Here is a 25,750-nt window from a genome sequence, read left to right as displayed (position 1 = left end):
AGATAGGGAGATAGTTGTATGGTAGAGCGGACAGTAGAAAATTGATAAGAAGTGTCTGTCTGTTTGTCTCTTGCCTGTAGGTCTTGTTTCCACACACACACACACACACACACACACACACACACACACACACACGTACGTACAAAAAAAAAACATTCGTATACATGATGAAGTATATGCAAACTCATGCTCACGAGTACACACCAAACAAAAGTAAACAAACAAACACATCTCCAATTCATGATGTTTGTTTTTATTAATCTCCGCATGATGAAGACCGAACCTCATCATGATCAGTACCAAGAGTTTGTTTGTAAAAAGACAGAGGAAAGATAAACAGAAACGAGAGAAGCAAAAATATGTAAAAAAAAAAAAAGGGGGGAAGAAGAAGAGATGTAAAGAGAAAAATAATAAAGAGGGAAACTAAAGATTAAACACAGACAGACAGATAGACAGACAGATAGACAGACAGACAGATAGACAGACAGACAGGTGGTGTGGAAAGGAAAGGGGATGGGAGTTTGGTGTGCTGTGGTAGGGATGAAAGACGGTGTGATTAATTCAATTGTGGGATAGGGAGGATAGGAGGGATGGTGTGGTAAGGAAAGGGTTATTGTGGGAGTATAGGATGGGAAGAGGGAAAAGGCGGGAGGAGAAGGGGATGGTGGATTGGGTAGTAACGTGAGGGAGAAAAATTTAGAGGGAATGAAGGGGGAATGAACAGGAAGGATGGGGAAAGAAGGAAACGAAAATGAAGGGAGGATTTTAAAAGAAATGATAAAGGAAAAGTCTGTGAAATAAGGGATTTTTTTCGGGATTAATGGCAAGTGACAGAAAAGATAGAAATAAGAAAAAACACAGTAAAGAAAATACGAGAAAAGAAAGCACAGAAGAAAATTATCACTTGAGAAATATTTATTATACTCAAGGACAATAGGTGACAAATACAAGGTCGATTTACTCTCACCAATGAACGAGGTAAATCCCTATGCATGAAGACCCTCCTCCTCCTTCAGAAACTCTCTCACAGCAACAAACAAGCTCCTCTCTCGTCCTCAGCGTGTCACAGGGAGAGCATCTGGTACCCTCAGGAATTTTTGGAAGGGGATACAGACTCAGTTAATATCTCTTGTCGCTAAATTTGGTAGACATCGTCTTTAACCCCTTTGTAGCCTCTTGATGGTATAATTTAGCTTCGCCTTTGACGTGTGAGGACTGAAGGAATTGCTGGTCTTAAACATCTTGTGAGAGCTGATGGCGTTAGAACGATTCTCTCACAGGAAGCGATGTGTTGGTGGGTGATTCAGTGTATTCCTCTGCCTCCTGTGCCACCCCAAATTATAATTTTACATTTATTAGACATCAAACTCTCCACTTTTAGTATTATGAATGATTTCTTTTCTTTTTAACATTTTGGAAGATATCTTAAATTTCTGTGGAATTAAGAATTATACTTTTCTACTTTTTGTTTTTGTTATATTAATTATCCTAAGGTATTATGATTGGTAATTGGGTGTTGTAATTACTTCATCTTCTTACCTGTAATTATCTCAGTGATTCAGGTGTCTTTGAAGTAATTTTAACATCGCATTTTAAAAAGATTCTTCTTCTTCTTCTTCTTCTTCTTCTTCTTCTTCTTCTTCTTCTTCTTCTTCTTCTTCTTCTTCTTCTTCTTCTTCTTCTTCTTCTTCTTCTTCTTCTTCTTCTTCTTCTTCTTCTTCTTCTTCTTCTTCTTCTTTTCTTTCTTCTTCTTCTTCTTCTTCTTCTTCTTCTTCTTCTTCTTCTTCTTCTTCTTCTTCTTCTTCTTCTTCTTCTTCTTCTTCTTCTTCTTCTTCTTCTTCTTCTTCTTCTTCTTCTTCTTCTTCTTCTTCTTCTTCTTCTTCTTCTTCTTCTTCTTCTTCTTCTTCTTCTTCTTCTTCTTCTTCTTCTTCTTCTTCTTCTTCTTCTTCTTCTTCTTCTTCTTCTTCTTCTTCTTCTTCTTCTTCTTCTTCTTCTTCTTCTTCTTCTTCTTCTTCTTCTTCTTCTTCTTCTTCTTCTTCTTCTTCTTCTTCTTCTTCTTCTTCTTCTTCTTCTTCTTCTTCTTCTTCTTCTTCTTCTTCTTCTTCTTCTTCTTCTTCAGAGAAGAGAAAGTTCTGATAGGCACTGTTGACGTATCTAAACGTCTCTCCTGGCAAAAGTCATTGCATCATCTGACTGTGTGTGTCGGGGCGGTGGAACGACAGGGAGGAGGAACAGAGAAGAGAGAGATGGAACAGATGAGATGAAAGGGAAAGATTTCGTTGATATATGAGATAATGGTAGGAGTACGAGAGAGAGAGAGAGGCCCATATATGGATACATACAAACATATACAGGTATATATATTCAGTATATATATACAGCATCCACTACTAACCATTTCGTAACATCAAAGGATCATCGAACTCGTGACTGTCAGAGGGTGGTGGAGGTAAAGGTGAACCACATAGCCAAGGTCAGACTAAAATGTTATTTCCACAAATTTCAGACACCTGTCTCTCATTAAAGACCATTTTTGTTGTACATCAAAGAGCATCTGTTTACGTGTTACCAGATTTACTGACCAGAGAATTTAAGCTGGAATAAAGTATGTCTGGTTTATTTTCCCACCTACATGTATATGTTGTTTATATGTGTATGTATACATAGTGTGTGTGTGTGTGTGTGTGTGTGTGTGTGTGTGTGTGTGTGTGTGTGTGTGTAATGCCTCGTGTTTGGGGATTAAGTGAGATAAATAATTCTTGTTATCCACTCTCTCTCTCTCTCTCTCTCTCTCTCTCTCTCTCTATATATATATATATATATATCCTCTCTTATCTCTCTTTTCTCTCTCTCTCTCACCTTCCTCTTCTCTTCTCCCCATTCTCTTGCCTGTTCTCTTTATCTTTTCTTCTCCCTCTTCCCTTCCCTCTCCTCTCGTATCTTCCCCCTCTCTTCCCTCTTCCTTCCTTCTCTCTTCCCCCTTCCTTCCCCCTCCCCAGCACGTTTCGCTCCACCAGCCAAACGGAACAAGTGAAATGGCTGACGAATTTACAATCTGATCTCCATTTGTCTCTTCCAGTTATCGTTTTAACCTATTACTCTGATATCAAAGACAAACCTAACCTAACCTAACCTAACCTAACCTAACCTAACCTAACCTTTTTTGGTTCATTTGATGTGTATAAGAGACGGTCGGACCTTTAACGCTATAATATATAAGTTATTTCTTAATAGCTCCAATTATAGCTTACATAAATAGCTCCCGTCCAATTAATTATTATGAGTTAGTTTGAAATGATAAAAAAGTTATTTATCTTAGCTCCATAGTTATATTGATTCCTTTAATGAAAATAAATGGCAAATTTTTTATAACGTACATTAATTTAGAACTTCAATTACAATCCTCCATAAATTAGTTTCTTGATAACAAAAATGACAAAGTTATTACATCAAGTTTCAATTACATTTTTCAAGTAAAGTACTGTCGTGATGATCTATATATAAATAAAGGTATATACGACTGTTCTCTCATATACCTGAAATAAAATCCATTTAATTACTATCTTGAATAAATGTTCACGTCAGAGAACTAATTAACAGGAAACACGTGTTATTATACTCTAACAAAAGAAAAATAGATCAGGAAGTTTTATTTAATTATTTTTGCGTTTATTTCCTATTACTGCTAGAAGTCTCCTTATTTAATTTAATTCCTATTTTTATGTAGTGCTATTTAATAATTATTTCCTGAAACTCGTATAATGACCTAAATTATATATATACGTTTTCTAACATTTGACCTCTTAATTTTATCTATCTACTAATTATACTTTTGTTGTAGATGATAGGAAATAATGGGAAATAATGGGAAATAATCACTAGCACTATGATGGTATTTTATGCTCGGTAAAGTGAGATTTGGTGGGTGAGTTATGTAGACTGTGTTGTTCTCTCCCTTGTTATGTGATACCCTCCCTCCCCTCCTGTGAACATAACACCGCTTGAGCCAGACATAACACCGTTCTTTTCTTTCATTTCTCTCTCTCTCTCTCTCTCTCTCTCTCTCTCTCTCATCTATTTCCTTTTCCATCTCCTTTTCTTTATTCTTCTTCCTTTCCTCTAATTATTTCCTCCCTTTCCCTTCTGTTTCCTCTCTCTTGTTCCCGCTCTTCTCCCTTAATCTTTCCCGTACCTTCTTCTTTCCTTATCCCTATCATTTCATGTTCTTCGTCTCTCTCATTCTCCATTCTCCCTTATGCCAAGTATCTCTTTTAGTTATTAAACTCTCCCTTTCTTTGACTCCACTCTCTTTCCTCCCTTAAACTCTCCTCCATACTCTCCCTTATATTTCTTTCCACTATCTTAAATTTTCCTTTATTCTCTCCCTTAAAATTTCCTCCATTCCCTCCCTTAAATTCTCCTCTCCCTTCAACCCCACCCTGGCACCCCCTCAACCCCACCCTGGCACTCCCTCAGCCTTACCTGGCACTCCCTCAACCTTACCCTGGCACCCCCTCAACCCCACCCTGGCACCTCAGCCCCTGGCACCTCAGCCCCACCCTGGCACCCCTTCAACCCCACCCTGGCACCCCCTCAACCCCCACCTGGCACCCCTCAGCCCCACCCTGGCTCCCTGGCCCCACCCTGGCACCTTCAACCCCACCCTGGCACCCCTCCAGCCCCACCTGGCACTCCCTCAGCCCCACCCTGGCACCCCCTCAACCCCACCCTGGCACCGCCCCTCAGGTCAGCTTACATTGGCTCCCTCTGGCACCTCGGCTACAACACGACCTCCCTCATTTGTTTACACGTCATTACCTCCCAGTGTGAACGTAAACAACTATTGGATTACAGGATGTAGACAATACTTGGGAATTACTTGAGAATTTCTTGGGGATTTGTGAAATACTGAAAACAAATGGATGGAAATTAGTTTATTTCCGTATATATATATAAGAGAGAGAGAGAGAGAGAGAGAGAGAGAGGTAAGGAAAAGAGGTATATGTAAAGATAGTGTTTGAGAGAGAGAGAGAGAGAGAGAGAGAGAGGCAGATTTTGTCTCTCAGATATACACACACACAAAAAACATAGACATACACAAACATGAACAACTGAACAGACAAACAGACACACCAAACACACACACACACACACACACACACACACACACACACACACACACACACACACACACACACACACCACATCATACAGACTATTCCCAGTGTTGACATCACTTGGGTTGGTGGAATATTTGCTCTCGACTCTGTGGATTTTGATAACCCGGGGGTGAGAGATACTGGCCTTGATGGCGGGTCAGCTGACTCGTCAAATACTCATCCATCACCCAACTGTCGTCCTCAGTGATCGTCCGTGATGGGTATCGTCCGACTCTCGTGTGATCCACCGTTAGAGCGGAAACTTGGAAAAAGAGACAGAGACAGATAGACAGAGGCACAGATAGACAGATAGAGACAGACAGACAGACAGACAGACAGACAGACAGACAGACAGAGGAGCACATTTTACTGTAGGATTTAAGCAGGAGTGATATATTAGATTTCGTTTTGTATATATAGTCAACTATCTACGTAAACTTAAGGAATACAGCAAATTCAATAAAAATAGACAGACACAAATTAATAAAAAAAATAATAAAGATGAACTAGACATAAGACTATTATACTCAACTAACAGGACAACTTACAATAGATGGAATGAAAAGAAGAATAGTTTTTTGTTTTTTTTTGCCTTACACCCTCGTCAGTTGCCTGTAGTTGGTGGCGCGGAGCTTCACATCACTACCAACTGTAAGGACGAGGGGGAAAAATATATCGCCCTATGTATGTATGTATGTATGTATGTATGTGCAGTATGTGTGTGTGTGTGTGTGTGTGTTCACGATAACGGAAATAAACAGGTTAGGTTAGGTTAAATCTATGTAAAATTTAGCACAATATTGTACACAAGACGAAGTTATACCATCAAATATTATTCTTTAATCCCTTCATTCATTTCTATTCATTTTTCATTTCATCTTATATGTTTTTATTCATTTCTTAATTTTCTGTCTCCATTTCTTCTTTTTTTCTTATTTCTTTATTTTCATCCACCTCCCATGTCCCCCCCCTTCCTCCTCCCCTCTCCCCCTCCCCCTCCTCCCCCTCCCCCCCTCTCCCACCTGGTCACAACCTGTCCACTCGTGTACTTAGTGTCACCTGCCCTCCCTCTCTTCCTCTCTCACCCCGTTTACTCCCTCTTCCTACCTCTCCTCCTTTCTCTTTCTCTCTCCCCCTCTCTTCCCACCTCTCCCTCTTAATTCTGTCTGTCTCTCTGTCTATCTCTCTCTCACTGATACAATCTCAATCATCTACTCATTCCCCCTCTCTCCCTGTCCACCACTTCTTCCTTATCAATAATTTCTCCCTCACCACCTCATTCTCCCCCACCACCTCATGCTCCCTCACCACCTCATTCTCCCTCATTATCCTTTCCTCCCCCACTACCTCATTCATCCTCACCACTCCAATTCCTTTTATTCGTTGTCCTTATTAAAACAAAATATGAAACCTGGACGTATGATAAACAAAACAAAAAAGAAATATTTTACATTCTAACAACGACGCGATAAATAGTTCTTTAGTATCAGTAGTGTAACGGATCTAAACAAAGTTTTTTATCGGTAAATAAAATACCAACAAAATAACTAACTGACTCGTGGAAAAAAATTGGTGATGGATCTCTCAAAACTTTCCAAAAACAACAAGGTTATTTTTTTTTACATCGAGAGCGTAAGCTGACGTAACTATTTTTATTTTGGTCTAATAGAATAATCAATTGGTGGCTGGTAAAAATAGACGTGATGGAACTCTCCGCATTTTAATGACTCAGGTCTTGATGGACAGCACCAGATAGAAAAAAAATAGAAATTCAATATTCAATTCTTGTTCGCGTACTGATAAAAACAGGAGGAAAAAAAAAGGTTTCGGTAAACAACTTTAAAGTGGTCGGAGGGGGGGGGGGAGGGAGGTGGCCCATCCGTCTTGGCTTGGCGCGCTTTTGGTCACTCCCAATAACACACTTCAATACACCACACACCACACTGCGCGGGTAAACCTCATCTCTCGCCTAAACTTTTGATTCTCGCAGGAAACTCTTGAATGTAGACGTACCTGTGTAGTGACCTGTCTGTACCTGTGTAGTGACCTGTACCTGTGTAGTAACCTGTACCTGTGTAGTGACCTGTACTGTGTAGTGACCTGCAGTGATGATATGAGAGAATACAGACTGATCATTTCACAAAACTGTAATTGGAAGTACCGTAGTAAATAAAGCAAGCAGTGGCCGAGTGGATACAGAACTCATCTTCCGACCTAAGGATTACTGGTTCGATCCCGGGGCATTATCAGTCTACAGAAGGCGTCGTGTACAGTGCGCTCTATCCACACTATCCTTAACGATCCATCATGCCTATGGGACCTACACACACATAACACACACATAACACACACACACACACACACACACACACACACACACACACACACACACATACATTTCCGCCCTCATTCTCCTCACCATCATCCTCCTTCCTCCCCCCCCCCCCAACTCCCCTCAGACCAACTCATAAACTTGTGATTGAAAAACAGGCGTTGACAATCCAGAGACCAATGTATGTGTGTGTGTCTGGGGAGGAGAGGACGGGACTGTTAGTTATACGGAGTTGATTATAAGGAAAGTGAGGGATGGAAGAAGGGAGGAAGAGAAGAAGATGGGAAGAGTAGGAGGAATGTAAAACGAGGAATGGGAAGGATCAGGAGAAGACGAAAATGGGAAGAAAAAGAAAAAGAAAATAAAAGTCAAAGAAAATTTTCTGTGATTATTAAATGTGTTAACCCGTAGTTGAAATAAAAACATAAAACGTGTTACAAAAAAAATTATTAGTTAGGTTAGAAAAGACATATATTGGGCTGACTAACGCATCTAACAAAAAACAAAAAACAAGTGACCGTAGAGTGTAGAGAGCAGCGGGATCCTCAGAATGGTGTGGTGGGCGAGGCATAAGTCGACCTTTGGCTTCTCCACGGATGTCCAAGTTTACGCTAAATTGAACCCAAACTTTTTCGGGGCCAAGTCCACCGCAGAAGCAGCAAAGCGTCAAATTGGAGGAGGAGGAGGAGGAAGAGGCAAGGAAGAGGAGGAGGAGTAGGAGTAGGAAGAGCGAGGCGCAGTATCGGCTGAGTCTATAAGCCTAGCTAGCTGGCCACCACCAACACGGCAAAAGGGTCGGGAAATGTTCCAATTGATATTCACCCCAGCAACTGATGGCGGATATCACAAACCTCTGACCATACTGATGATGGGGAGGATACTCATTTATATAAACTCGCCGAGGAAGATAATCCACCAGTCAGGTCAGGAAGGATGCTCACTAGACTTACTAAACGAAGCTAAATATTATTATCAGTGGGAGCGGCAGACATTAACTTAACATTGGTCACGGGCGTTAGGTCGACACATCGGGCGAATCAATGGTTAAAACGTTGTCTGAATGTCATGGAACCAACCAACCAGCCGATGTGCTACTCGTTAGTGAATTAACCAATCAGAGGCTTTCTTTCCATGTCGTATCTCACAAATAATCTGCATCGAACAATAAGATTAGCTTTAAAATGAAGTCATGTAGCCAAACAAGAGAATCGACTAATAATGGAGTTCCTTTACAATGACGTCAAGTGTGTATTGACCAATCAGCTTGTTTGTTTATAATGAAAGACATTTTTTTATGAATCATAAAAAATATAATATAATTAGTGAACACAAAAAAATCAAATGTTTAAACAGCCTAGGATTTGAGAAAAAAAAAATAATACCCCCATCGTAAAATTTTAATTCCATGTGCTGCGGTAATATTAATTTATATTCAAATTAACTCTCCATCTCAAGTACAGATTCCAGGTAACTACGTCTCTTGTCTTGTGTGTCTCCAGGTAATTAAATTAGCAAAGGAGCTCGTATCTATTGTCTAAATCTTCGACAACACTTCTCTGGGAAATCATTGAACAAAAGAAAGAAAGAAAGAGAGAGAGAGAGAGAGAGAGAGAGAGAGAGAGAGAGAGAGAGAGAGAGATCCCCCCAACACTCTTCATTGAGCGACACTCTGGCGGTAATTCCACAAACTTGGAGATGAATGATGAAGAGTAATAAAAACCCACCTGAAGGAGGCCACACAAGACACGAAGGGGCACCACCATCTTGACATTCTATACAGCCCGCCCACCCGGAAGGACATATATATATAGAAACAAATTCATGCGCTGGCAACACTGAGGAGCAAATGATGGAAGGAGTGAGCACCATATGGCAACACTTGTCACCCCCACCCTCACCCCCTCCATAAAACCCCACCCCCCTCCCCACCCCCCCCTAGTCTTGTAGTTGGATGTGTTTATTTGCGGCGTTGAAATCCCCAACACGACGGCTTCATTAAATGTTGTTGTTGTTTTTTCCTGCTAATTTGATTTGATTAAAGTTGGTTAATTAACACACTTAATTTTTTATGAGGGGGGGGGAGGGGGAGGGAGGGGTATTAGTGTTGACTTTGTAAGAGAAGTTATATAGTTAGATAATTTTTTAGATTTTTTTTTTTTTTTGCGTCTAAATTATTATTGTGAGTTTATATATTCGTGTCATGTGCGTTGTTTAACCTGACCTTGACCATTCCCCTTCTTTAGTGTAGTATTTTATGGGTGTCTCTCTCTCTCCTTTTCCTCCTTGTCCTCGTCCTCCTGCTGTTCTTCTTCCTCCTCCTCTTTCATCTTCTTTTCTGTCAATCTTATCTCTCTTCCTTGTCTGTCTATTCTCTTTACTTTGTGTGTCTTTTTCTATCTTCTCTTTGTATTTTATTTATTTGACTTCATTAACTCCCCCCACTCTCTCTCTCTCTCTCTCTCTCTCTCTCTCTCCCTCCCAAAAAAGATAAAAAATTGAATACATAAACCTAACTTAAATCTTCCATTACGTAAGAGTAAATGAACCTTTGGGCAGTGAGGAAGGTGAGAGGTAAGTTATCTAATGAGTGGACAGGTAAGTTAGTTAAGAGATGATAAAGGTGTACAAGTAAGTATTCTTATCATTAAATCTGAGAGTAAATAGATGATAAACCTTACCTAAATAAATCTTATGTGTGAAGGTTTATGTAAAAATCCAAGTGGGGGAGGGGGGGGTGGGGAGGAGGGGGTGGGGAGGAGGGGGGGGATGGGGGTCTTAATTCAGAGTGCTATCTTACGTTGATTTTATATCCCTTAAGTTACGATTCAGGTAGAGTCTTAGTTTAATTTTGATGACCTTTTAGGGGATTTTGTTTTTATTTGTTCTTTGTTATTTTCTCTTTGGTTATGTTTTTTTAATGTTTGTTTATTTGAGTTTATGTCAGCCAATTAGGTATATTATTTATAAGGAAAATTTGAATTGTGAATCTTCGTAAATCTGGATATTAATTGGTAGGTAGAAAGACAGGTAAATCTTAGTACAGGTAAACAGTAAACATAAGGTAAATGGGACGTGGATTATTATGTTATCGGTAAATTGGAAATAGTTAAGAGAAATAAGAAAAAGAATGGGGGAGAATATAAGTCAAGTTATAAATAAGAAAGAGAGAGAGAGAGAGAGAGAGAGAGAGAGAGATGAGTCGGACAAAGAGGCAGGAAGGTAAGTCATTAAAGTTACCTGATACACTGATTAGTCATACCTTATTTAAGTTATATAAGTAATAAAGAAAGAAGATTGGTGAAGAAAGAAGGAATAAGAAGGAAGGATAAAATAAGAAAATAGATAAAAATAAATCACAAAAACAACACCATGTACCTCCCTTTCTTCCCCCTCCTCTCACGAATACAAAACGACATCTATCAGCCAGATCAGGAGAGACAGGTTTTGGAGGGGGGGTTTGGCTTATACTCAGACAAAAGGAACAGTAATGAGGAATTAAGATTGAGACAGAGATAACTCACCTGTAGCCATAATGATCCTGTCAGTCGTTCATGGTCAGAGAGTTGACAGTTCTCTTATGATTATTCACTTATAGACTCAACAAGATGTAAACAGGAGAATAAATTTACGATCTGATTTCAATTCACAAAAAAAAAGAACTTAAGCTCGTGGAGTAGATTTGTTTAGGAATCAATTAAGAAATCAGAAGTAAATGAATATGTTAAGTTCAATAATTAAATGGTTTAGTTTATCTTTGGTTAAGGGTGAAGATAAAAAGGGAGAGACGAATGGGTTAACTTGTCTTGGTGGGTCTGGGATAGAGGTAAGGGAGGGAAGGGTGAGGGAGGGAGGGAGGTAGGGGGGTGAGGAGGGAGGGAGTAGGGGGGCAAAGTGAGGGGCAGTTTTTGCCAGAGGTGTGGTGGGTGGCGGCATGGGTGGACCCCACGACCAGCAGGCAAGCTATACGGGGGGTCGCCCACCCTGTCCTCGCTGTGTGTGGGCGTGGGGAGCAGGTGGGAGATGCATGAAGAGGGGAGAGAGGAAAGGGGAGGATAAGAGAAATTGAGAAGTGAAAGAGGAAGAGAGAATGTATTGATAAAGAACAGTGATATAAAACTTTCAGGAGTCGACATTAAATTACACGTAGGAGAAGACGTCATTATCATCACAGTAATTAAGAGTTAGACAGGTGAGACTATTAGACTAAGGGGTGATTAGTGTCTCTCTAGGATAAGGTGTTCAAACCTCAAAAAGTTAATCCACCAAGGTTATAATTATTGTGGATGGTACAGGTGATAATTATACGTTTGAACCATTTTAATAATCTATAATCTGTTCAGAGAGAAATAATCTTCTTGTGTAAATATTAACTTCAAGAACCGATGAAGATGTTTAGGTGGATTCATTAACATTACTAATTTGTTGTGGTGACATGTTAGGTGTTTAATGTTCAGACATGTCTTGTTATGTTAGTTATGTCTGATATATGTCTACTGTATTTACACATATCCTTAACCCACGAAGTCCTTATAAAATGAAGACAAATTTATTAAAAAATAAATAAATAAATAAAAATCCCCCACGGTCCTCCTCCATTCATTAAAAAAAATCATAAAAAAATATATAATTAATTTAATGTAATTCCAATTAATTCTGGATGTTTATTATTTCTCTAAACGACTCTAATCCATCTCCATCAGTGTCTCTCCTAACATACGCCACGACTTAATATATAATAATTTATATTCACAGCACATAGATAACTAATCCCTTTTATATGTTCCCTCTGTCGTCATGGTATAGAGACTGAATACACTATAACATTGTGTATATAGGGTGTTCCTGCCTTCCTCCCTCCCTGCTCCCTGCTCCCTGAGACACTGAGTTGGGAGGACGGAGGGAGGAAGGGAGGCAGGGAGCAGGTTAAAAAAAATCTGTAATGTTATTTCTCAATTTTTTCTATACGAGTTTACCTGTATGTGAGGAATTTGTAAACGTGATTTGATTATTGGGAGAAACAGGTGAGGTAAGAAAGTCATCGTTCTACTGTTGGCTAAATCTGGCATCTGTTCGTGGGTCGTATATGTAATCGTGTTTTGGCCGGTGATGGTGAACGTTGTTTTTCATTTCAAACTATATATGAATAGCATGAACAATATTTTATAACACAGAGAAATATTAACGTATAGAGATGTTAATATCCTAATCCCCCTTTTGCTTACGTGACATTTAATTGTTTATTAATGATTCACTTTGAAAAATAAACAAACTTTAATAAATTACCAAATGATGATATAAACGATATTATTTTTTGTTACGGGATTAACCCACCAGGTCACAGTTCAATTACCCACGTCAGGGCCAAGGGAAAAAAATAAATCCCGTGCAACACAGAACATAATGAACACGGAACAAATAATAAAAAACCTTAATACCCAGCAATATAAGATTATATATATACAGTATAGTGATATATTACTGTCATAAGACCTGAACTATATACTCTCGTTCTCTAATAAATGTTCCGTGCTGAGTGAAGTCACACAGTAATTAACCCAAGGTAACCAAGCCTAAAGCGATCCAAAGTTTCATAACTCCACTATGAGAATTGAGTCATTGAAGATATAAAAAAAAAATGGATAAATTATATGTAACAAGGATTTAATTAGCTTTTATATTATTCTCTCTCTCTCTCTCTCTCTCTCTCTCTCTCTCTCTCTCTCTCTCGTGTTCTTTTCTCGCTTCTCATTTATCTTTCTCTTTCCTCCTTATTTTCTACTTTCGTTTCTTACTATCTCTTACTATCCCCGTCTCCCCCTCCTCTTCCTCCACCTCCTCCTTATCCTCCTCCCCTTCTTCTTCTTCTTCCCTCCCAGTTCTTCTTCTCCCCTTCCTCTTCCTCCCTCTTATCATCCTCCTCCTCCTCTTTATCCTTATTCTCCTCCACCTTCCTCCCCTCCTCCTCCTCCTCCTCCTCCTCCTTCCTCCCTTCCTCCTTCTCTTCCTTCACCTTCCTCTTCCTCTCCTCCTCCCATAACCAAAGGGGTGCACTATGCAGACCTCCACCTCACGCCACCACAGGTCAGGATGGGTCACGTTCTGGCTATATTGACAACGAGTGTGAGATCTTTATGCTAAGGTCACCAGAGTGTTGACCCGTGCCACGCCGTCAACCACAGTCGTTCCCTTAAGTATTAAATCTAAAGTGTCAAGCTAACCCAACGCTAAACTAACCTAACGCTAACCTAACCTAACGCTTAACTAACCTAACGCTAACCTAACCTAACGCTAAACTAACCTAACGCTAACCTAACGCCAAGCAAACCTAACCTAACCTAACCTGACGTAAACACAAAGCCTGGATACTATAAAAGAGTGCCCAGTCACCCATGTGATTTACCTGTGATGCAAAAACATTAAACTAATCTCTTTACATCGTCTTAGTTGATTATAGAGCTGAGATATACAATAAAAAAATATAAGTAAACAAACCCAATTCTGTGATACAACCAAATAAATTAACCATGATATCATAAAATTACGATACACAAAAAATGAGCAAAAAATTAACCTGATGTCATCTTTTGTACCCTCCTCCCCTATCCTTACCCCTTCCTCTCCTCCCTCCCCCTTCCTTCCCCTCCCCTCCCCTCCCCTCTCCCTTCCCTCTCCTTCCCCTCCCCCCCTCACCTGACCCCAACAAGCTAACCTGTGATACAAAGAAAGATTTAAAAAAAATAGTAATGTATATAGAGTTTCGACCGTGAGAGCAATGTAGCTTACTGGAGCAACAACAAAAAAAAGGTCTGTGTGTCAGCATAGGTCGGAGGAGGCAGTCACGAAGGGGCAAGACGAAGGCAACAAGTCCTTCCCTAAATTCTGAAACATTCGTGCGTGAACATTTCGACTCGTAACTGAGAGAGAGAAGCAATCTTGTTGAGGTAAATCTCCCTCTTCTCTCCTTCCATCCCAGACCAGTTTTGATCTCCTAGTATCTGCTATTATGTTATGGTTTGAGTTGAGCTAGTGAGATGGGGGGGTTGTTCTATTACCTAGCTGGAGGAGAGGAAGAGGAAGATTTTTACGTTCGGACGAAGATTTGAGAGTTTGGAGATGTCGGGTCTTCCCGCATGTGGCCGTGACCCTGACCTGTAAAACTCTTCTCTAGACACGACGTTACTCTCTCTCTCTCTCCCTCCCCTACTCGGTCAGTCTAATTTTCTCATCTCTCCTTCTTCTTCCTTCCCATATATCGTATTTTTCCTCTACTCTCTGAGGTTTATCATTCTCCTTCCCCTTCCGTTCTTTCAAATTATCCCTCTCCCCTTTCCCACGTGTTCCTTCATATTCTGTCACTCTCCCTCCTTTTCCTTATCCCCACTCCTACTCTTCCTCTCTCCTCCTCCCCATCCCTCACCTCCCTCTTCCTCCTCCCATCCCTCACTTCATCTCCCTTCCTCCTCCCATCCCTCACTTCTCTCCTCCTTCCTCCTCCCATCCCTCACTTCATCTCCTCTTCCTCCTCCCCATCCCTCACTTCTCCTCTCTTCCTCCTCCCATCCTCACTTCATCTCCTTCCTCCCCCATCCCTCACTTCTTCTCCCTCTCTGTCCTCCCCATCCCTTACTTCATCTCCCTCTCCCCTCCCATCCCTCACTTCTTCTCCTCTTCCTCCTCCCATCCCTTACTTCATCTCCTCTTCTCCTCCCCATCCCCACTTCTCCCTCTTTCCTCCTCCCATCCCTTACCATCCTTCATCTCCTCTTCCTCCTCCCTTCCCTCACTTCTCCTCCTCTTCCTCCTCCCATCCCTTACTTCATCTCCTCTTCCTCCTCCCATCCCTCACTTCTCCTCCCCCTCCTCCTCACCATACTCATCCTCCCCACCCACTCACTTCTCCTCCTCTTCCTCCTTCAGTACCTCACCCCCCATCACCACAGATGACCGCCCCTCTGACAGGCTACACGGCCAATTGTCTGAGCGAGGAGGCGTTTAGTGTGTCCATGAGCCTTACCTGCTCTTCTCTACCTGTTACCTCGTCTGACCAGGTGTGTGTTATAATTTATATATCAGGTGTGTGTTATAATTTGTATATCAGGTGTGTGTTATAATTCGTACATCAGGTGTGTGTTATAATTTGTATATCAGGTGTGTGTAATATATCAGGTGTGCTTTAACTCATATCAGGTGTGTGTTATAATTATCATAATATATCAAATGTGTGATATAAGTATTATATAACAGGAGTATTTTAACGAATGGAAAGCGAAAGCGAAAGGAGAGACGAGAAAGGTGTCATTATCAAGGCTATTTACCGAAGCGTCTCATTACCAAAGACTAAAGATATTTGAAGGAAGATTTTCTGTACTGGTGAATTCAATTTAATATTATAACCCACAACCTATTATCTTAACAACCAAATTATAACCTTTCAATTAATTAACAACCAATTATAACTAGACTCTTCAACAACCACGAGTGTTTCCCTTAGTTTGTCTCTCTGTCTCTCTGTCCAATCTAAAGGAAAGACAACCACACTCTCTCTCTGTCTCTCTGTCCGACCCTTACACTGACTTTGACAGGATAGGTGAGGGTTGCCAGGTAAAGGTAATTTAATTCTGGCTATTCGTGATGTATATATGTGTGTGTGAGGTGGTGGTGGTGGTAGTGGTGGTAGTAGCTGTGGTAAGACAGACAGACAGACAGACAGACAGACAGTGGTGTTATATCACAATTATACACGAGTCAGAAATAAAACTGAGCCAATTTTACCATAAATGATATAATTTAAATTAACGTTACACACACACACACACACACACACACACACACACACACACACACACACATATACTGTACTGTGACATTAATAATATTAATGCCCGACCATCATTATACATCTCTCTCTCTCTCTGCTCTATGTTTCTGTCTAATTTTCTGCCTCTGTTTTTTTTTTGTATATGTGTGTCTGTCTTTTTCTCTCTGTTTATCATTCTGCTAAATAAAGAAGAACAAGAACAACAACAACAATAAACACAATAACACAAACATCCACAAGAACAACAACAACAACAACAACAATAATAATAAACACCAAAACTAAACACAATAACAACAACAACCATACTCTCACACTCCAATCCCTAACATCTTTATGAGAAAAAAAAATCAATTTACCAGATAAAAAAAAAGTACACAAAGAAAAGAGCGAGACTTTAACACGAACAGGAACACAAAGGCTTGAGAGAGTGAAGTACAAAAGCTTAGAGTATGTGGAGCGAATCCTTGCATGAACGTGCCTCGGTCAGAGCCAAACCCCCCAGACGGCATCCATCTTCCCATAAGGAACCACAGACGTCTGCTTCAGCAATCCTTTGTTGAGAGTTTAAGAGTGCAAGAAACTGGTCCTGGGGTACTGGGGGGAAGGGTGGAGGAGGAGGGGTGTAGTGAAGGAGTGGTGGTTGAGGAGGGAGGGAGGTAGGGAGGGAAGAACGTCGGACCCACCCAGGCAGACTACAGGTAGAGACCCCACACCACGAGTGACGAGGTTCCTCAAGGGGAGGTCTTGTTCCTTATGTGACTTGTATGATCCTTACGTGCTATGTGTGTGTGTGTGTGTGTGTGTGTGTGTGTGTGGGAGGACGTAAGTCGGTATATGCATGTACGTAAATATACTGAGTAAGTTTGTGTACCTGTATGTTTGTGTGAGTGTGATTGTATTAACTGTATTTGTGTGTATGCTGTTATAAATATGAGTGCCAATGTAGTTTTCTCTATTTATGTACACATGTATATATTTTGGTGTATACATGTGCGTCCGTGTGTGTGTTTGTACATGTGAGTTTTGCTTGAATATTATCCTGTATCACTTTATCTTTTAATTAATGAGTAAATATTTCATGTCTGGTAATGAATAAAACTAGTCAGATCTTATCACACATATATATCACAAAGTCTTGATTGTATCTATATAAAAAAACTAACCTATCAAAAGCTGTATTATATCTCAATCTCCATCATATAGATAAGAGTTATATTCGCCCAAAACCTAAAACATTTAAAAAATACATGTATCTAAAATTGACTATATCATAGGTAGCAGTTTGTCGGGAGGTATTTAATAAACATTTACCCAAACACATAAGTGGCTGACTCACAATTCTCTTATACAGTGTAACTCTCGGTATCACACCTTTTATATATTTTCTCACCTGTTCCTCTAACCATTTTTTTGTTGTTGGTTTCACCCAAATACGGCCAACACCCAGAGCTCCTCCCTACTTCTAATGTCTCAATGATTCCTTAAGGAGTTTGACCTTTCCTCTGGTGGTCTTGAGTTGCTTATTCAGGCGAACTATGCCAGGTATTTACGTGTTTATTATGGCATGATTTATTAAACACGACAGAGGAAGTTTTACTAGTGGTAGTGAATTAATACCTTCCTGGTTATCAAGTTCAACACACACACACACACACACACACACACACACACACATCTAAATCCCAGAAGGTAATTAAGAGTAGCATCTGAGGCAGGTGCCAACCAGGTACTCGCCAGAACACTGCCTGACGGAGCACCTCACTCCAGGTGTGTGGGTGTGGCGCTCCCCTGAACACCCAGCGGGGCGGGGGGGGGCGGAGAGAGGGTGGATAAGAGAGAAGGAAAGAAAGAATAAGATGGAGAAGTGAGGAAAAAGAGAAGAGAGGTGAGTGAGAATCATATACACACAGAGAAGAATGAAGTAATGAAGAAGGAAAGATAGAATGAGCATAAAGGAGAGGAGAAGAAGGAGGAGAGAAGAGAGAGGGATAGAGAGATGGAGGGGATGATGGAGGGGGAGGGAAGGAGGGAAGGGGGAGGACACAGGTAAGCCCAGGACCCCCATCGGGTTAATTGCGGCTACTGTGTTGAGTCGCCCGGGCAGGTGGTTGGGGGGGGGGTGAGGCTTGATGCTCTTTATCCTCCTCCTCCTCCTCTTCTTCTTCTTCTTCTTCTTCTTCCTTGCCTCACCTTCCGCTCTCTTTCCCTCCTTCCCGATCCTGTTCTTCCTCCCTTTCCCACCCTCCTTTCTCCACCTTCCCAGCCTCTTCCTCCTCCTCATCTTTCTTCCACCCTTTCTCTATTCCTTAAAACATTCCTCCTCCTCCCACCATTCTTCTCCTTCCTCTTCCTCTCCTTCTTCCCACCCTTCTCCTCTTTTCTTCCCTTCTTCTCACTATCCTCCTACTCTTCTTCCTCCCTTCCCTCCCACCTTCCTCCTCTTCCACCCTCCTCTCTTCCCTTCACCCTCAGTCTGTTTTGCATATCGGCTTCATTTTCTTTCTCCTTTTTACAGTTTATTTCTAGTTTTCTTTCATCATTTGTATATTTTAGTTCCTGCTTTTTCTCTTTATTTTCTTTTTCTTACAATTTTTCGTTTTCTTTTATTTTTTTTTTTTACTTTTGTTTCGTTTTCTTTTGATTCTTACATTTAATTTTGCATTTTATTCTTTTTTCCTTTGAATATTTATTTTATTTATTTCTTTTATTATTTTGTTGTTGTTTTTATATACCATTATTATTCCATTGTTATTTTGTGTTTTTTTGGGGGGGTTCTGTCTTTTTCATCTGTTTAAAGGTAAATCTCCATATAACGGACGGAAGAGCTAAAAGAAAGACAGATAGTAGAGTAAGACAGACAGATAGATAGACAGATATATAGACAGATAGATAGATAGATAGATAGATAGACATGTTTCAAAAAATAATCCTCACTTAAAAAACAAAACATGGCTACTCACTTGTATCTTTGAGTTGCCAATATCGTATTTCATGTCCTTTATAAACACTGAGCAAGGAAGGATAGTGTTTTAACATTTATACCATCGTAGTGTGTGTGTGTGTGTGTGTGTGTGTAGATCAATGAAACACACACACACACACACACACACACACACACACACATACACACACACACTTCAAGATAACATACATTATACAGTATATATGTTTTTTTTTTTATACCAGTATCGTGTACATCCTCTGCTTTATAAAACACAGGAAGCACAGCGGTACCTACATAACTCCAGTGATAAAAGACCCGTAGTAAACAAACTGTCTGTGTGTAGCCTGGAATAAAAAAGAAAACGGGTGCCAATAAGATCATGGTGGACTACTTTTTTTTTTTTTTTTAACAGAGAAACTTTGTCACACGCTCATAGGGAAAACTTTTTTTAGAGATAAAGACGATAACAAAAATGAAACACTGTGGCAGAGAGAGAGTGTTGAAACAACTTGTTGGGTAAAAGTTTCTGTAAAAATATATAGCGAGTACTTGCCAAACCTCAGTAAAAGAGAGAGAGAGAGAGAGAGAGAGAGAGAGAGAGAGAGAGAGAGGTAGATAGACAAAGAGCGAGAAAGAGAGAGATAGAGAGATATCCACCTGATGACCACCTCCCCCTCCACCTGGCTACCACCTTTTCCTTCTCCTCCACCTCCTCCTCCACCACCTCCTCCTCCACCCAACCCTCCACCATCCATCACCTTGAGTTCCTCCCACAGGTGCCGACCCGCCCAGGCAAATTACCACCTCCAACTCTCGTCTGCAAATTTTGTGCGCGTGAGGTCGTTTTAGGTCACTGGTCCTCAACTCCTGAAGGGGTCGTGGGTGAAGTCGTCCTGGGTGTTTTAAGAGTTAGTTTTGGGTGGTTTAATTCCATTCAAAATAATCTTAACTCTTGGACATTCAGGGTGGTCACGGCATGCCCCCAGAGGTCAAAGGTCATGTTAGAGGGGTGGGTACTAACGCCACGCCCTTGGAGGAAGTATAGGGGGAGATTATCGCCTTTATGAGTCCTGGTCAGAAGGTTGTTTTGGTGTATATGCTGGAAGGTCGCCATGTTTGATCTGGAAATTGACTGGAACAATGTGTGAGCTCTTGGTGTTGTTGGTTAATATCTAAGGACGGTGAGACGGGGACACCCTACACTACACACGGGGACACCCTACACTACACACGGGAACACCCTACACTACACACGGGGACACCTACACTAGACACGGGGACACCCTACACTAGACACGGGGACACTACACTACACTAGACACGGGGACACTACACTAGACACGGGGACACACCACTACACTAGACACGGGGACACCCCTACACTACACACGGGGACACCACACACTAGACACGGGGACACACCTACACTACACCAGACACGGGGACACCCTACACTAGACACGGGACACACACTACACTACACACAGACACGGGGGACACCCTACAAGACACGGGGACACCTACACTAGACACGGGGAACACCCTACACACACACGGGGACACGGGGACACTAGACACGGGACACAGGGACACACCTACACTAGACACGGGGACACCCTACACTACACACACGGGGACACCCTACACTACTACACGACACGGGGACACCTACACGACACACGGGGACACCCTACACTACACACACGGGGACACCTACACTAGACACGGGGACACCACACTACACACGGGGACACCTACACTAGACACGGGGACACCCACACTAGACACGGGGACACCCCACACACACACGGGGACATCTACACTACACACGGGACACTACACTGAGACACGGGGACACACCTACACTAGACACGGGGACACTTACACTAGACACGGGGACACCCTACACTACACACGGGGACACCCTACACTAGACACGGGGACACCTACACTACACACGGGGACACCCTACACTACACACGGGGACACCCTACACTACACACAGGGACACCCTACACTAGACACAGGGACACCCTACACTAGACACCCTCCAGCACTCGACTTAACGATGGTAAAAGCTCTTCCCTTAGCTCAGTATGTGGTGTAACTTTACGTAGTCTGTCTTTCTTTGTCTCTGTCTGTGTGTGTCTTTGTCTGTCTGTTTTTATTTCTCTGTCTTTGTACCGTTTATATAGTCTACAAATAATAATAATAATAGTAATAATAATAATTCCTTTCTGTCATTCCATTAGAACTGTGAAATATGCGGCGTCATCATCATCATCATCATCATCATCATCATCATCATCATCATCATCATCATCATCATCATCATCATCATCATCACTTTTTACGACCATAACATACACTCACATGGGTTACCTGTGAACACCTGGTAACATGGAGTCCCGGTTCCCATTAGACAAAATTTGAAGCCTGTTATACGGCTAATTATTCTGGCTTTACCCAACCCAACAACTCTACCTGGTACTTTAGGACTTCCAAGCTGGCAAGGCAAAGTTGGAACTCCCTGGGGGTAAAGATTCACATTTCGACTCTATGAATACACAACACCACATCCAGTCTCCAGCCTCTCCCCTCCCTTCAGTTATAAAAATCCTCTAAAAAAAATAGGAATCAGGTGAAAAAAATAAGGTGGCATTGGTAGGGAAATTTGGGTTAACTCATATAGCCAGGTGTATTGGTTGAAGATTTAATTAATATTCATAGACAGACATTACTACCCAGGGACATTTATCGAGGTGTACATTCAAAGGTTGCTTAAGAAATCGATTTAGATCATCCTTACATAAGGTTATCATAGTTACCCTCTAAATTGCTTCCTGTGTTTATGTCGTGAACTGATGTTAGTGAGAATCTAATGAGAAATTTTCCCTACCTTATACCCCATCCTCGAATAATAAATCTTGGTGATAATTTTTTATGAATTTTGGAAGCGATTGTACAAGAAATGTGGTTGTTTTTGTGGCTAAGAAAAATCCACAGTTCATAACACAATTCCTTTCCCCACCCACCATGATATGACGTATAGACAACCATGGAGATTACCTACATAACCTGACAGTCTTTCTTAATAAACCAAATAACTTACCTGTATTTTCTGTACACTTGGGCCCTTTGCTGTACACTTGGGCCCTTTGCTGTATATTTGGTCCTCTTCCTCCCTCTCTTTTCCCCCCCTCTTTCCCTCCCTCTACCTTTCCCCTCTTCCTGTCCCTTTCCCTTTCTCCTCACCCTCCTCTTCTCCTTCGTTCCATCACTCTCTCTCCCTATCCTCTCCCCCTCCCCCTCTTGCCCTCACTCTCTTTCCCTATCCTCTCCCTCTCCCCATCTTTCCCTCCCTCTCTCTCTCTCAGTTAAAAACGATCTATAAAAACAGAGTCACAGTGAGGAGGAAAACAAGAGGGGTAACCCGTATAAGCAGCTGGAACTGGTCCACTCTCAGCTCACACCCCCAAGAGTCACACTATTTTCTCAGCTCACACCCCAAGAGTCACACTATTTTCTCAGCTCACACCCCAAGAGTCACACTATTTTCTCAGCTCACACCCCAAGAGTCACACTATTTTCTCAGCTCACACCCCAAGAGTCACACTATTTTCTCAGCTCACACCCCGAGTGGAGAAAGAAGACGAAGAGGAGGTCTTTGAGTCCTTGCAACCAAATTGTGTTCTCTCTGTTTCCCTCATACCTTTCAACTCTCCCCCTTCCCTCCTGTGTTTGTAAGTAATTCCACCGTCTCTTTGATTATCTGGTTTTACATCTCCTCTTTATTTACTTACGTCTCTGTGTACTCTCTCTCTCTCTCTGTCTGTCTGTCTGTCTGTCTGTGTGTGTGTCTGTCTGTCTCCGTGATTATTGACGATATTTTGCGAGAAAAAAAATACTGCAGAATATAATAAACGTTTAATTAAATTCAAGTTTGACGGTAGTTTTTTAGTTATTATTATGATCACATATCAACTGGTTGTTCTTTTACGTTAATGTAACATAATATTTTACTAAGTATTTTTGTATGTATATTTTTTTATTTACACTTAATTAATATCATAATTTCTTACATCTGTTTACATTATTTTTCTCCTTCGTATCTTTTTTTATTGTCGTTATTCTTCTTGTTTATCAATTTTTTTTATCGTCTTCTCTATTTATTTCTCTTATTTATCAACCTTCTGTCCTTTTAATATCTATTCTTACCTTTCCTTCACCTGTATGATTATTCTTACCTATGCATTACTTTACCTTTATCTAATTAGTCTCTCTTACACGATTATTCTTAATTCTCCTTCACCTAATTCTAGTCTCCCTTACACGACCATTCTTCCCCCCTGACCTCACCTGCCTATTAGCTGCTTATCTGCCGTGTTATGACCTCATTTGCCAGGTAATATACGATTTCCTGTGTACCTCCACCTGCCCACCCTCTGTGTCTCTCACCATCTCTCCTCCATCTCCCGCCAGAGGGGCTCCTGGGACTTTATATGTCTCTTGTATATCTTCATCTCTCATGTATCTTTCCTTCTATCTCTCACGTAGATGTTTATCTCTTTTTCTTCTTTGTATCTCTAGTTATCGCCTTTTATTATCTCTTTTTGTTTCATCTTCTCTTCTTTTCCAACACCATTGTCCGCTAAGAGATGGTCGAACGCTCGTCTGGCGTCTTTAGTGTGGGTTGATGGGTATAGCCAGGCACTTCTGACTGATTGCTCGTGCTGGGGTTACATTTATGATATTAACTTATCTGCGGTATTTTAAAGAAATCACTCATTAAATGAACGTATCTGGTTATGGTAGAGTCTCAGTGCAACTTTTCTGACATTTCGAATACCACCCTTGAGTGTACTTGGAATCTGGATATAATTATCACTAATATATTTGTATCAGCGTTTAAATGAGTCAATTAGATGTATTCTGACTTAACGTTGAAGGTTTTGAGGATCTAGAAGTCCCCTAAGGCTCGCGGTCATCTCGTGCGTGATCTGTGATAGGGGTTAGGGACTGCTACTGTGCCTGCCCCTCACCACACCAACACAACAACAGTCCTCGGTAATGCCCTCCGTCGTTAAGGTGTTGTCTAGGAATGCTTGGTCTGTGCCTGGAGTTGGCCAGAGGGGAGAGAAGGGCACACGCTTGTGGATGCGATTTAGTCAGCTTAATAGGCGGCTGGGGAATGCGCGTTCGTAAAGGCTAATGGTTGTAAGTGGAGGATGATGATGCTTCCAGGCCCCGAGGAGTTTGAGATGGAGGAGTTTGGTTCAAGACAGAGGGAAGTGTGTTTGTGTGGTGGTAGACGGGGAGGTCCTCACTCTAGATTTACGAGATATTCGGTAAGTTAGTTATGTCGGATCATCTGAAGTTTAGCCCCTAGATCATCTCGCCATAAGATTAACCATTCTTGTATTAACCTAACTTTAACCTAACCAAACCTAACACCAACCTAACCTAATACTAACCTAACCTAACCTAACACTAACTTAACCTAACCTAACCTAACAAGAATTTCATCACATACACGCAGCAATGTACAGTCTCGTTCGAGATTCTTCGAACACTGCTGGAGACAGCTGGCAACCCAAGGCCGTTTGTTTAGTATTGTACGTCGTATAATATAATACGAAACAACAAAGCCCAACCATTAATTAAGCCTATGGGGGACTAAGTAACCAATCACCGATCACTTTTACATTTATTCATAATTTTTACTACATACTATAGTAAACAAGCGGGCCTTAAGTTGCCAGCTGTCTCCAGCAGTGTTCGAAGAAGCTTGAACGAGACTGTACGTCCTATACATATGAGTGTAATCTTTAAAGAGACACAGAACGTGTGTATATATATATATATATATATATATATATATATATATATATATATATATATATATATATATATATATATATATATATATATATATATATATATATATATATATATAATATCCAGGTTACGTACAATCACTAACCTCACATTACATACACACTAACCTAGCTAGCCTCGTCTCCTCATCCTCCTGGTGTTATTAATCTTCCTTATTGCTTCCTACCTTCCTGCCGTTCATTTCTTCTTCCTTAATTTATTGCAGAGAACATTAATAATTCCCTCGTCTCCGCTCATCACCCACCCCACACCCACATTTATTCTCCAAACGCTATTATTTCTCTTTTATCACCGCCTGTCTTTTCGTTTTCTCGCCAAGTTGCAATAAAAGCGATCTGCTTCTTCACGGACCAGACTTCCATCAGTGCCGCTAGTAAATTATTATTGTTATTGCTCTCTCTCTCTCTCTCTCTTCATTGCTTGCCTTGTCATCTTCCGCCAAAGAGCTATAAAGGATATCATGTCACAAGATAGCAAGCAATATATCACTCACAGGTTCCATTGTTCTGTTATCTGGATATCGCTCAGGGGCACGGACTCCTCACTAGGTAGGCGAGGTACGTAGGTATATAGGTAGGTAGGTAGAATGAGAGCAG

Source organism: Homarus americanus, unplaced genomic scaffold, assembly GCF_018991925.1.
Source record: "Homarus americanus isolate GMGI-L3 unplaced genomic scaffold, GMGI_Hamer_2.0 scaffold367, whole genome shotgun sequence".
NCBI lineage: Eukaryota > Metazoa > Arthropoda > Malacostraca > Decapoda > Nephropidae > Homarus > Homarus americanus.
Note: the sequence above shows the minus strand (reverse complement) of the source record.